At 40.5% G+C, this 13,505-nt stretch overlaps 1 long non-coding RNA gene across 1 annotated transcript in view; it reads right to left on the bottom strand.

Annotated features, from left to right (window-relative positions):
• Nucleotides 1-5,151, bottom strand: part of LOC141581990 (uncharacterized) — a 58,402-nt gene extending 53,251 nt beyond the window's left edge. Inside the window, exons 1-2 of the long non-coding RNA XR_012514834.1 lie at nt 4,912-5,151; nt 4,108-4,209 (exon numbers count right to left, since the gene is read on the bottom strand). This is a non-coding gene — a long non-coding RNA (uncharacterized LOC141581990). The remainder of the gene's footprint in view (nt 1-4,107; nt 4,210-4,911) is intronic.
• Nucleotides 5,152-13,505: the final 8,354 nt, after the last annotated feature.

Below are 13,505 nucleotides of genomic sequence, written 5' to 3'. Positions count from 1 at the left end.
ATCTGTTAAGATCTTTTGCCTTTTTAAAATTGTGCTGTTTGTTCTCATTGTTGAATTTTAAGAGTTCTTTATATATCTTAAATGCCAGCCTTTATCTGACATGTGTTCCACAAAATCCTCCCAGCCTATGGCTTATTTTTTTCATTCTCTGAACAGCATCTTTTGAAGAACAGAAGTTTGAAATTTTAACAAAGTCCAACTTGTCAAATTTTTTATGGATTGTGCTTTTGAATCTAAGAAGTCATTGCCAAATTCAAGGTCACTGAATATCATCATATTCTTCTATTTTATCTTCTCAGCATTTTACAGGATATATTTTGAATTAAAAACAAATAGACACTCTGAATCAGTCATGAACCCCACAGAGATTTTTAATGGAGACTATAACGAAGGGACAATTTATAATGAGTGTGGCAAGGTTAAGGAAATATATAAGGGATAATGCTAGCAACCATGATAAGATATGCAACATTAGGAGAAAGAACAAATCTAACTTTTTATTGGTTAACACTTACACAATATGATGGTTCTCTGCCCAGAAAATTACTCCCCTTATTTAAAAATTAAGTGGCTAAACACAAAATGAATATATAAAATTTGATGGTTGTTCTAAAAACCAGGATAAAACTATTTACAATATTTAATGAAGACAATTTTCCATTCATAATGGCAACACGAACTATTAAGTGCCTAAATAGCTTTACACAGAATTTTGCAACAATATAAAGGCTAGTAAAAAATAAAAACAAAAGACTTATAGCTACGTTAAAAAAATGTATAAGCTGGGCACAGTGCTCATGCTGGTAATCTCAGAATTTTGGGAACCTGAGGCAGAAGGATTGTTTGAGGCCAGGAGTTTGAGACTAGCCGGGCCATCATTGCTAGATCTCATTTTTACAAAAAACAGAAAAATGCAAAAATAGAAGAAATAGAAAAATTAGGCGGGCATGGTGGCATGTGCCTGTAGTCTGTCTACTTGGGAGGCTACAGGGAGCTAGACTACAGTAATGGTAGTAGTAGTAATTGTAGTAGTAATGGTAGTAATAGTAATTGTAGTAGTAATGGTAATAGTAGTACTTGTAGTAGTAATGGTAGTAGTAGCAGTAATGACATTGGAAAAACATCAGTTCTTTCCAAATTCATTTATAGGGTTAACACAATTGCACTTAAACCTCCAGTGGGATTTATTATTAAATGTGTTCAAGTAAAGGTAAGATTCATCTAGAAGAATGAATTCATAAGCAGAGCTGAGAAAAAAAAATTTAAATGCAAAATAGAAAAGATTAGCTAGTGAGATTTGCCCTGTTATATATAGAAACATAACATTAATATAGATGAAATATGTGGTTTTGGCACAAGAATAGATTTTTGGAACAATGAAGTGAAATAGAAACTCTAGGAAAAGAATAAATACATTAATATAATGAGGTAAACCTAGACATGTATTCTGACACATTACCCTGAAAGAAATACCAGGTGGGTTAAAGATTTAAATGCCAAAAATAAGCCACCAAAAAAATCTTAGAATATGCAGCAGAATATTTGTGTATCTCAGAGGGAGAAAAGGGGTTTACAAGTATAAAGGCAATACAAAATAGACAGAACAGGAAATGGATGCGACAACATGAAAGAAAACCTTTTCTATTTAAAAAGTCAGCTTTCAGTTTTTTCCCAGTATTAGCCATTGCTGCTAAACATGGAGTCTATGTTTCTAGGCTTGTATTGGAAGAGGATTAGAAATGGAATTATACTACCCATTGGATTACTGTGTAAACAACCTCTAGGATGATTTCGCCTTGGAATGAGACTTAAGATACCATAGTTCTATTTCCATTGTGCATTGAGGCATTAAATAATTTATAACATTTCCCAAAATTCCAATCCAGAGAAGTTTCTCTATCTCCAGGACGTTGCTTTTGGATTCAGGGAGGCCTGAGTTCCAAATGGGAATAGGAGTGAGATGGTCCAATGAATGGTAACAGTCACTATTATTATCCCTATTTTACAGAGGAGGAATATTCTGCTTCTTTTATGAGCCAACATTTACTTTCTCTGAATTAAATGTTACTGGTTTCTTATTTATAGAAAGCAGAGATTGACTGGGCACATGTTCCCCCACAGTTTCCAGGACTGTGTAATTATATGCAAAGCAGTTCAATTAAATTCAGTCTCGATGAATCCATATTTCAATAAGGATATTAGTGACTTATCTCAAAAAATTAAAATTGATATGTTAATCCTGTCATGCTTTCCATTCGAATGTTTTTCCTAAAGAGCAACAACAAAAACCTGACTTCCTAATAGTCCATTTAGCTTTTGTTTCATGCCATTTACAAAGTTTAGGCAACATAAACACACATTATGCATAACTCAGTCCCATATTTCAGTCTACATAATTGTCTAGATAATTATCTAGACATCCTAGATAATGATGGGAAGGCTGAATGACAGAGCAGAAAAACCATGTCTTCATGGTCTGAACTATTGAGAATAAGTATTGGTCTCTACCACTTAACAGCTGTACAACTCTGGGCAGATGTGCTGGCCAAGCCCTTTTGATTTTGCAGGTTTACCCACTAGTCAGGATTTGCTGCAAGAATACAGTGTCAGGTGTGCCCTGGCTACTGCTCTCAGGGCAGTGTTCTCTTTTTCTTTATATGTCCTAATATTTCTCCCACAGCTACCAACCAGCCCATTTTTCCAGTCCCTCCCTGTTCAGATCCTAATGGGAGAGAGGTGATGGTCTTAGATAGTCACCATAATCCCTTATGAGCAGAGATTTGTTGTAGAAGCCAAGCCACTTTGAAGGACACAGGCTGCCTGATATTCTGGCTGCCCTTGGGTCAGATCTCATGCCTTGTCAAAGTGGTGCCAGCTCTTTCTCAATGATTGCTTAATTCTCCCTCCTTCAACAAGCTTTAGATGGCAGCGTTTCCCTTAGAGGGACATAGTAGGCTGGGCAGCAACAGTGGATGACATGCGTATTACAGCAGTGCTGGACATCATCATAACCAACGTGAACATGTGGATCATTCTTTCAATGTGCCAGATGTCTCATGAAACATTCAACGTTTCTTAATTTACTCTCACAGCCAGAATGAGGTTAAGTGTTGCTATTGTTATTTGATATTTTATAGATAAAGAATGAGAAGCTTACGGCAGAAAATAACTTTCTCAAAATGATAAGATAAGTAAGCGGAATAATCTATTGGATTCCAGAGTTTATGCTTTTAGCTATCAAGCTATACTCTTTCTCACTATATTTCCCTGAGCTTTGGTTTCCTCATCTATAAAATTGGAATTGCACTGCCAGTTTGCCTTTAGAGCCATTGGCAATAAATGTTATGCATTGATCATAAGAAATAACATATAGTAGAGCAAAGCATGGAAATTCAGGAAGTAACAAAGAGCAATCATAAGAACGTATGTGGCAAATCTAGATAAATAATACTTGTATAAATAATTACAGTAGTGCTTTCAAAACACGCATCAATAGCACTTTATTAAGTCAAGAATGCATGTTGTATCTATTACAGAAAACACCAGTTTTTAAAAAACATAAATAACAAGCTAATAGAAGAAGAAATGTAATTATAAAATATTAAATAAATTCAAAAACCTTTAGGAAGGACATAAAAAGTCATAGAACAGACAGAGAAAATAGGAAACAAAAAGTAAGATGGTAGTTAAACCCAAATTACAGTAAATATAAACAGACTAAGTATTCAAACTGAAATACAAAGCTCATCAGAGAAGGTAAAAATATCAAGCAAAGCTAAACAAGCTGGTTACAAGAGACACAGTTTAAATATAAAGATATTGACAGGTTGAAAGTAAGGGATGGTAAAACTACTATGCAAAGCGAAAGTTACAAAATGAAAGCTAAGGGTGATTTATTTCAGAATAATAAAAGTTTCAGGTTTAATATGAAGCAAACTGAGATTTGTTTACACCTAATAATATAGCCTCAAAATACATAAAATAAAAATGGACAAATGTACAATCATGTTAAGAGACTGTAAGTCAGATTTCTTCAGAAAAACAGAATCAAAAAGATGTATACATTAACAAATATATTAAGAAGTTTATTTTAGCATATTGGCTTACATGATTGTGGGGCTGGCAAGTCCAAAATCCGTAGGAGAAGCTGGCAGGCTGGAACTCAGGCAGGAAATGATGTTGCTGTCTTTAGGAAGAATTTTTTCTGCTCTAGGAAAATTCAGTTCTTGCTCTTAAGGCTTTCAACTGATTGTATGAGGCTGACTTACAGTATGAAGAGTAATCTTTATGTAAAGTCAGTTGATTGTAGCTGTTAATCACATCTACAAAATACCTTTATAGCAGTACCTAGATTAGTGGTTGATTAAATAAATGGGCACTAAAGGCTGGGTGCAGTGGCTCACACCTATAATCCCAGTACTTTGGGAGGTTGAGGCAGGTGGATCACCTGAGGTCAGGAGTTCAAGACCAGCCTGGCCAACATGGTGAAACCCTGTCTCTACTGCAAATACAAAAATTAGCCTGTCATGGTGGTGGATGCCTGTAATCTCACATACTTGGGAGGTTGAGGCAGGAGAATCACTTGAATCCGGAAGGTGGAGGTTACAGGGAACGGACATTGTGCCACCACATTAACTCCATGTCACCAAAAACCAACCAAACAACCAAACAAACAAAAAAGGCACTAAAGCCTGGCCCCCCACGATGGTGCAGGAAACTAATCATCATGGAGACTTTATCCACACTTTTGAATATATGTTACATTTCAATATTTTAAAAAACACACAATCATAAAGCAATAAAAAAAATTAAGTTGAATCCTTGGTAATTGCTGGATTCCCTGGGAAGCTGACTGTGAGATGAAGATGGGCATGCAGGACATTTCTTATGGGTTGTTCTTGGGATCAACACCTGAGGAGAGGAGCAGCTGAGGCACGATCAGGAAGGAAGTAGACCGCAGTGCTGGCGAAGCAGCATCACCGTCTGGGGTAAAAAGCCTGGGCTCATCATCTCACGTTGAGAAGATTAACGGCATGGATACATACGGGTAAGTTAAGGAGCAGAAAGTTTAACAGACAGAAGAGAGAAGAGAGGAGAGCAGCTCTCTCGTGAGAAATCGGCATCCTTAAGGGAAAGGCTGGCCCATAGCTGATCGCAGCAGGTTTTATGGGCCAGCTTGAGGAGGCAGTATCTGATTTAGTTAGGGCCCACAGATTGCTTCCACTAGGGGTGAGTTTACATATCGCTCAGGGAAGGCTGGTCACCCCACCTTCATCTTGTTATGCAAATAGGCTTTCCACTTGGCCAGGCCCATCTTGTCCATTCCTTACTATACACGTGACTGACAAAAAGAGAAGATGGAGCCACCATTCTGAACATGCCTAATCCCAGGTAGGTATTTTTATTGGCATAACTGCCGTCATGTGCCTGTGCAGGCTTCCAGGTTGCTTGTCTATGTCTGCAGCTCGATTTTACAGGCCGCTCTTCGTTAGAAAAGAAAATGATTTGGGAGCTGCTTTTCATTAAAAGGAAAACCTTACTGAGGACTTCTGTACCCTCACTGTCTGCCTAAGTACTTTCATCTTAACTCCTGTATCATTGGGTCAGCAGCAACCCCAGCCAAACCTCAAGGAAGGCTGAAGATGGGACGATCTGTCAGAGCTACGATGAACTGGGGCAAGAGGGTTGACTTTTATGGAGTGCAAATTAGTGACTCATTGGAGATGGGGCAACCTGGAAGGAGGTGTGGCCTTGTGCAAGGCAGCTGTCTTCAGAGGAGGCAATCTCTCTGTATCTGGAGGGGAAATTGTTAGTGTTCCCTTAAACTGAAGGGTGACTTATGGAGAATGGGAATAGAAAAGTTGGTTACAATGATTTGGTTAATGACTTATTTTCTCTGTTTCCTTAGCTCCATCTTGCTGAACAAAAATGAAGGAACCTAGACCCATTTTTGTTACTGTGAGAAAGAGTCTTCATTCACTCAAGATGGCATTTGTTAAGCACCTCTTATGAGTAGATGATTTCCTGTCAACAGTTAACAAATCCTCAGAATATTGCTTCATGTACAGTTATTGGTAATGAGTAACTCACATTCTCTTAATTGTAAGGCTTTCTTGGAAAGTCATCGTGGAAGATGAAGGCTGGCTCATACATTTTCCCAGACAGGAATTTGGCTGCCAACAGGGAATTCTGAACAACTGAAAACTCCAGATGATGAATGCACAACATAATGATGGTTAAATTAAAAAAAAAAAAAAGAACATGGTAATAAAATTTCCATGAAATATTTTGTGTAAGCCCAGGTAACCAGTCATTTTATTTGTAGAATTCTTATTTTTAGGTAATTTAGAATACTTTGTTACTTATGACATATGATGGGCAACTATACTATGATGCTTTTGAGTGACTCAATAGTCTTATTTTTTCCACATTTAATGACTTTGTTTCCCCTGAGTGCACAGATAGTATATTAATCAGGGTTCTCTAGAAAACTGGAACCAATTTCTTATCAGATACTGGTTCATGTGATTGTGGAGGTTGAGAAGCCCTATGATCTGTTCTCTGCAAGCTGGAGACCCAGGAAAGCTGGTGAAGATCAAAGGTCTGAGAGCTGGAGAGCCAATGGTATAGATTTCAGCTCAGGTCTAAAGGTCCGAGAACCAGAAGCACAGACGAAAGATCAATAATCCAGCTCAATCAGGCAAAGAGAAAAAATCCTCCCTTCCTGACCATTTTTCTTCTATTCAGACCCTGGATGGATTGGATGAGGCCCAGCCACACTGGGGAGAGCCATCTGCTTTAGTCAGTCCACCAACTCAAATCCTGATCTCTTCCAGAAACACCTTCAGAGACACACCCAGAAATAACACTCAATGGGCTAGGAACTTCCTGTGGCTCAGTCAAGTTGACACACAAAATTGACCATCATGGATACACATCGAAGTTAAATAATAATAATACAGACTTTGGCAAGCTGTATTTTAAAACGTAGTAGGTTAGTGAGTCTGGTTTAAGAGCACTAGATGAAAACCACAGATAAAGATGTTTTTGAGCATTCTGTGTCTGACTCTCCAGATCCCCTGCCTCCCTCCCCACCATGTTCTGAACCCCAGAACGCTGACCTCTCTGAACAGCCCTAACTGGGCTCCATTACCCTTTGGCTTCCCATTGGCTCGTGGAGGCACAGAGGGAAGGAGGTAGCAGGACAGAATGGCTGGGGTACCGAGGGCAGGTCGGCAGGGGCTACATTCCTGTGTGAAGCTCACTGCCCCACAGTCCTTTCCTCTAGCTCTCTGAGGGGTCTGGTGACCTCTCTCCTTACAGTTCCATCAGTCCTAGAGGAGGTAATGGCTCTCCAGCGGCTGCTGCCCATGGGTGTTTCAGTGTCTCTTGTTGGTCCCCATCGCCCCACCCACACCTGTGTAAATAGCCCTTCATTAACCTCAGTGCGGTTGCCTCGTTTGAGTGTACCATCTGTTTCCTGACAGCACTCCGGCTGATACAGCATTTTTGGTATAGGTCTCCATCACATGTATTTACCTTCGTGTCTTCTGTATTCCTCATTGATCAGGGTTGTCAATCTTCTCTTCCTGTGACACTAAATTGCCCTTAATAAAGCTTATTGACCCTAAAAGTCAGGGCAAAATCGGTGCTAGTCTCAATTTCTTAAAGGAAACATTATACAGAAGGTTAGGAACTATTAAATACAAATATTCACATATGTGTTCCCCCCGCCAAGCTAATAAACATACATATGTACATTTTGAAAACCATTGTAACCCCAGGTTGTTTCTGGTTCCTAGTAGGTGCTGGTCAGAGCAATGACTTCCAGCTCAGCACTTTCAGTAAACTGAACACGAGCTGTTAACATCTCTGCATCAACTCGGGTTTCCTTTTGCCTTTGTTTAAATTGAAGTTTTTCATTTAATATAAGATTTAGAGATTTTTGTCTCAGAGCCCCCCAGGATTTGCTACTTGTATCTACTGTTTTTAATCCTCAAAATCTAGGGTTACTTATATTTCCAAGTATGAACCTTAGTTCTGCTTTTATCTTCCATTTTACTGCATGGGAAAAGGGAAACGTGTACCAAGTTACGGATTATTTTACTTCCATTGTTAATACACATTGGAATATCACACTTCTTGTGTACCTGGAACTTAAAAATTTTAGTTTAAAAAAATTATAATCATGAGGTCAGAAGTTTGAGACCAGCCTGGCCAACAGTGAAACCTCAACTCTGCTAACAATACAAAAAATTAGCCGGACGTGGTGACACACAACTGTAGTCCCAGCTACTCAGGAGGCTGAGATGAGAGAATCACTTGAACCCAGGAGTTGGAGGTTGCAGTGAGCCAAGACCACGCCATCATACTCCAGCTTGGGTGACAGAGTAAGACTCCCTTTCAAAAAAAATTATAGTAAAATATACATAACAAAGTGTATCAATTTAACCATTTTTAAGTGTACAATCTAATGGCATTAAGTACATCTGCATTGTTGTGGAACTATCCCTACCATCCACCTCCAGAACTTATCTTCCAGAATTGGAACTCTGCACCCATTACACAAGAGTGCCCCATTCTCTTTTCCTGTAAGCCCCTGGCATCCACCATTCTCCTTTGCTTCTAAAAATTTGGCTACTCTAAGCACCTCATATAGGTAGAATCATGTGCTATTTGTCCTTTTGTGACTGGCTTATTCCACTTGCCATAATGTCTTGAAGGTTCATCCATGTTGTATTAATAGCATGTTTTGGAATTCCCTTCCTTCCTAAGGCTGAATAATATTCTATTGTGTGAACAGACCACATATTGTTTTTCTATTTATCTGTTGATGAAAACTTGAGTTGCTTCTACCTTTTGGCTGTTGTGAATAATACTGCTGTGAATATAGGTGTACAAGTATTTGTTCAACCTTTGCTTGAGTTCTTTGGGCTATATGTGCAAAAAATGGGATCCTGGATTATACAGTAATTATATGTTTAATTTTTGTGGAACCTCCATATTCTTTTCTGTGGTGGCTGCACCATTTTATATTCCCAATAGCAGTACACAAAAGTTCCAGTTTTTCCACATCCTCAATAGCACTTGTTATTTTCTGTTTTCCATTTTGCTCTGATTTATCTTTTGACATGGAACATTCTTATACATGGTTACAGATCCACTGTGATGGTCTTTATCAAGTTAGAGGCTGCAAAGCATCCGTATCATTCATTCTTCCAGGGATAAGGGCATTTGTAAAATATCAAATTCAGTTAACACTGCTAAAGGTCTTAAACTTTGTGTGTGGGAGGGAGTACCTACTGGATTTTATAAGTGCTTATTACACTTAAAGATGACACACTTCTTTCCTATGGAACATTTTAAAGAACAACTTAATTCATCCCAACCAATATTTTCTGAGGACCACTATGTACCAGGTTCTGTTACAATTGAATGGACCCATCAGTGAACAAAGCCTTAAAATAATTACAAGTCGTTTGGAAATCCACTATCACAGTGACTTCTTTAGGGATGATACTGTTTTCCTACATGCTATGTAGGAAGTGTGCTTCCTTCCAAACTCACTATTATGTCTCAAGCGATTAGTTCATGGCTCAGAAGAGACGAGGGTGAGAGGCACTCCTTCGACTGCCCTTACTTTGTGCTGGTCTGTGGCACTCACCACTTTCGACCTTGTCATTCATGTGCTTGTTTTATTTTCTTACAAGACTTTGAGCTTCTTGAGAGATTTCATCCATATGTGATTTTCTGCACTTATCTGCAGAATTTTTGTATAGAAGCATTCAAAAGATGCTTATTTCATTTGCTGAATAATAATGAACCTGGCTGTTTTGTATTCTATTTATGAGATGATCAGTCACAGTCACGTGTAGCCACAGAGGGGATACAGGAGAGGCTCAGGAAAACAGTGTATTATACTCACAGGTCCTACAAAGAGGAGACACGCCACGCCACGCAGGACCACATGGGAAAAAACACCAGAGTGATCAAGAGGCAGGAGGCAGGGGCTCTGGAAAGCATTCAGCCAAAGCCTGTACTGGAGTTTCCTTGGGGGAAGTCAGGTGAGCAGCTTAGGGTGGGCTAGTTTGAATCATCCTGGTGGGCTCTAAGCTCTAAGGGTAGTCCCTAACTGTTTAGAACCCAGCTCTGGGAAGGTTATGGCAGAGAAATACCGGCTCCTGGGGGTCAGGTAGGGGAGGACTCGGGCTCAGCCAGAAGTTCTAAGAATTGAGTAGCTCCAGGAGGGGCCAGTCTCTGTCCAGCCAGAAAGGTCTTTAAGATGACAAAACATCATAATATACAGAACATTTAAAAATATGTATATGTATACAATATCAAACACACATATATACAAAATAATCTACATATGTATTGTGTTTGTGTACACACACACACACACACACACACACACGTGGCAACTCCATGCTAGGGAGAATGGCGATTCTAGACCTCCAGAACTCCTGAATGATGGTGAAATAGGTAGTCCCAGTCACCTCCACACCAGCTCCTGATGGGCAGCTCCCTCAGTGGGTGGGCGTTGTTGGTCTGCACGTTGACGCCCTCTGGGTGAGAACACAGCATAGACCATTCTGATCTCATTGCTGCAGTTTGTATTTTTCACAGGAAAAAAATTAGCAACCTGACCTCTGTTTTGGAATGCCTCAGAAGCTAGAATAGAAGCCCACTCACTCTCCGGTAGTCCCCCCCTGCCCCCACACACCTGTCTTTGCCAGGTAACAAGCAGACGCGGCCGCAGACACAGAGCATGAATTCGATCAGCACATTTGCCTTGTGAAACGCAGCTCCACTGTCCTCTAATTTGGCCTCGGGGGTGGTTTTGCTATTTTATGAGTCTGCATGTAATTAGTCACAATTAAAATCTGAAATCTCTAAGTATAGTCGCAGTGCAATTTCATCAGAGGCAATGAAAAATAAATAACTCACCGTGACTTTATTACTTCTATTTCTCAGCTTAGGGGAAGCAGTATCTGCAGGCTTGGTTCCCTCTGTGGGGTGTGAGGGAGAGTCTGCTCTGTGCCTCCCGCCTAGCTCCTAGTGGTTGCTGTGGATTGCTGACATTTCTTGACTTGTAGACACTCCAACTCTGCTTCAGTCATCACATGACCTTCCCTCTATGTCTCTGTGTCTAAATCTTCCTCTTCTTTTGAAGATACCAGTCATTGCATTAGGGCTCACCCTACTCCAGGAAGCCCTCACCTTTACTTGATGACATCTAGAAAGACCCTGTTTCCAAATAAGGTCGCATTCTCAGGTTTAGAGCTTGAACATATCTTTTGGAGAATGCATTTCAACCCACGACACTGAAGATAATCTAATAAAAGTCTGGAGTAATGGCCATCAGTTATACAGGAAAGTTGGGAGACATGGCAAGATGTTCTGAGGACAAAATCAATTGATCCTCTTGATGTGACTTTGAGTAACAGGAAGGAGAGAATGATGATGGTAGATTTTGAGCTTCATTGTGTTTATAAGTGGCAAAAATCCTGTGTATTACTTGGCAAGTGCTTAATAGTTTCTGCAGTAGCTGCTGCCGTAGTATCTATGTTCCATGAACAGACAAACAATTTTGGCTTGTGTCTACCCTCAACACATAGGCTTTCCACAAAATGTGTGCAGGAAAGAGAAGAAGGAAGGGAGGTAAGGGAGGACAAGGTGAGGTTAGAAGAGATGGGCTAGGATGGAAGAAAGGTGAGAATTTAGAAGTTGTAATGGTTAAAAAGATTTGTATTTAAATCAGAAGATCTCCCATCACCAGTGGGGAGAGGCATCATCTATCTAATTGATTGAGGGTCTGAGTAGATGCTTTTATATAGACGGCCCCTCCAGAACTACGAGGGACTGACTTTCTCCTGTTTCAAGCCACCCTGTTAGTGGGGATTTGTTAAGGCAACCCTAGGAAACTGGTACACTCAGTCAGTGCAATAACTTCCAAATCGTTCTGCTTGCCTCCAGTGTTCACACTCCATCTTCTCCCATCCTTGATCCCTGCGGCATCCTGCATATTGCACTCAAAGCTGGGTCAATGTGAGTCAAGAGAACTCAGGAAAGGAGAGACACAAGAGAGAAGAAGACATTAGCGAGAGTGGTTTTAAGACTGGAAAGTAATCGTATAAGCCACTGGATATTTGCAGAAATCTTGATGTGGTCTCTGAACTTCCCCCAGAGCACGAAATGAGGGACTTCAAAGGACAGAGAGGCTCCTATTGCCTTCTGGATGGTGTATAAGCAACTTCACTGAATCCTCTCTGCCACTGCATGGACTGGAACTACTCCCTGCATGCACAGTGAGGAAGCTGAGGCACTGCGGGGTTGTCTCTTGCTTAAGAATGACAGACTGAACTCTCAGCCATAGAATCTCAACCCAAGATATTCTTCTCTGTAGTGAGTACTCTTCCTTAACACCCTTATATCTCTAAATCAACAAACTGGGTTATTTGTTTGTTTTGGCCCTACCTTGCGATTTACCTCTCTGGATTTCCTTCCCTTTCCCTCTGCTCCTGGTCAAAAGCTGCTCATCCTTCAAAGTCCAGTTGAAATGTAATTGTCTCTGTATAAATGTTCCTGAGCACCTTAGCCTGAAGAGACATGAATCAGTTCCACTGAACAAGACTAGCTGACATGCATATAATTTAATTTGCACAATTGAACACATCCTGAGTTATCTCTTCAATTATTGACTTGGCCTTTGCATCTTTTGTTCTGAGTTATTTTTTTCAGACTGTTGTAAGCTCTTTGGGCAGAGGTCACAATTTAGACGTCTTTGTATACCTAGTGAGTCTCAGAACAGTTTCTTGCACACGCGCGTGCACACACACACACACACACAAAGAGGCAAAGTGAAGTCAGATGCCTTAGTTCTCAGTCATCTGTTCTGGATTCGTTAAGTCTAGGATATGGAATGCATGTCTTAAACTTCCCGGCCTCTGTCTCTTCTCTGACAGGAGGGATTTGAACCAGCAAATGTCAGGTTCCTTGAGTTCTGTTGGGCTGGGGCACTGCTCCTTTGGCTTAGGGACATGACAGGAAGAGGAAACGTGGGACTCCTCTGGCCCAATTTCCAGGCACCTGGGGTGCCAGCAAGTTTACCTTGTCAGATTCACCAGATGGTTGGGCTGCAGGCATGACCTTGGCGTTCCTTGCAGGAAACAAAGGCCAGGTGTGATGCCGGGAGTGTGTCTGCGTGTCTCAGGAGTGTCTCTGACGTTCTTTATGGGATACATGTTGGGAAATGCCAGATCTCAACAGGACAGATCAAGCCACATGTGCCCAGAAAGGCTTTTGGCGACATCACATACACAGACAAACTGTGGTCCACAGGGGGCTGGGGAATGATACTCTGAATGGTGACAGAAATAAGTGTTCTTCTTCTTGTTTACAGTGCCTTTTTGGAAAAATGGGTGAAATAAGGTTGTGTTTGTGTGTGTGTGCATGTGCCTGTGCGTGTGTCTGTGTTGAAGTAGGGCTGGAATGGAAACATAGGG

This window comes from Saimiri boliviensis, chromosome 18 (assembly GCF_048565385.1).
Source record: "Saimiri boliviensis isolate mSaiBol1 chromosome 18, mSaiBol1.pri, whole genome shotgun sequence".
Lineage (NCBI taxonomy): Eukaryota > Metazoa > Chordata > Mammalia > Primates > Cebidae > Saimiri > Saimiri boliviensis.
This window is presented reverse-complemented; position numbering and strand designations above follow the sequence as displayed.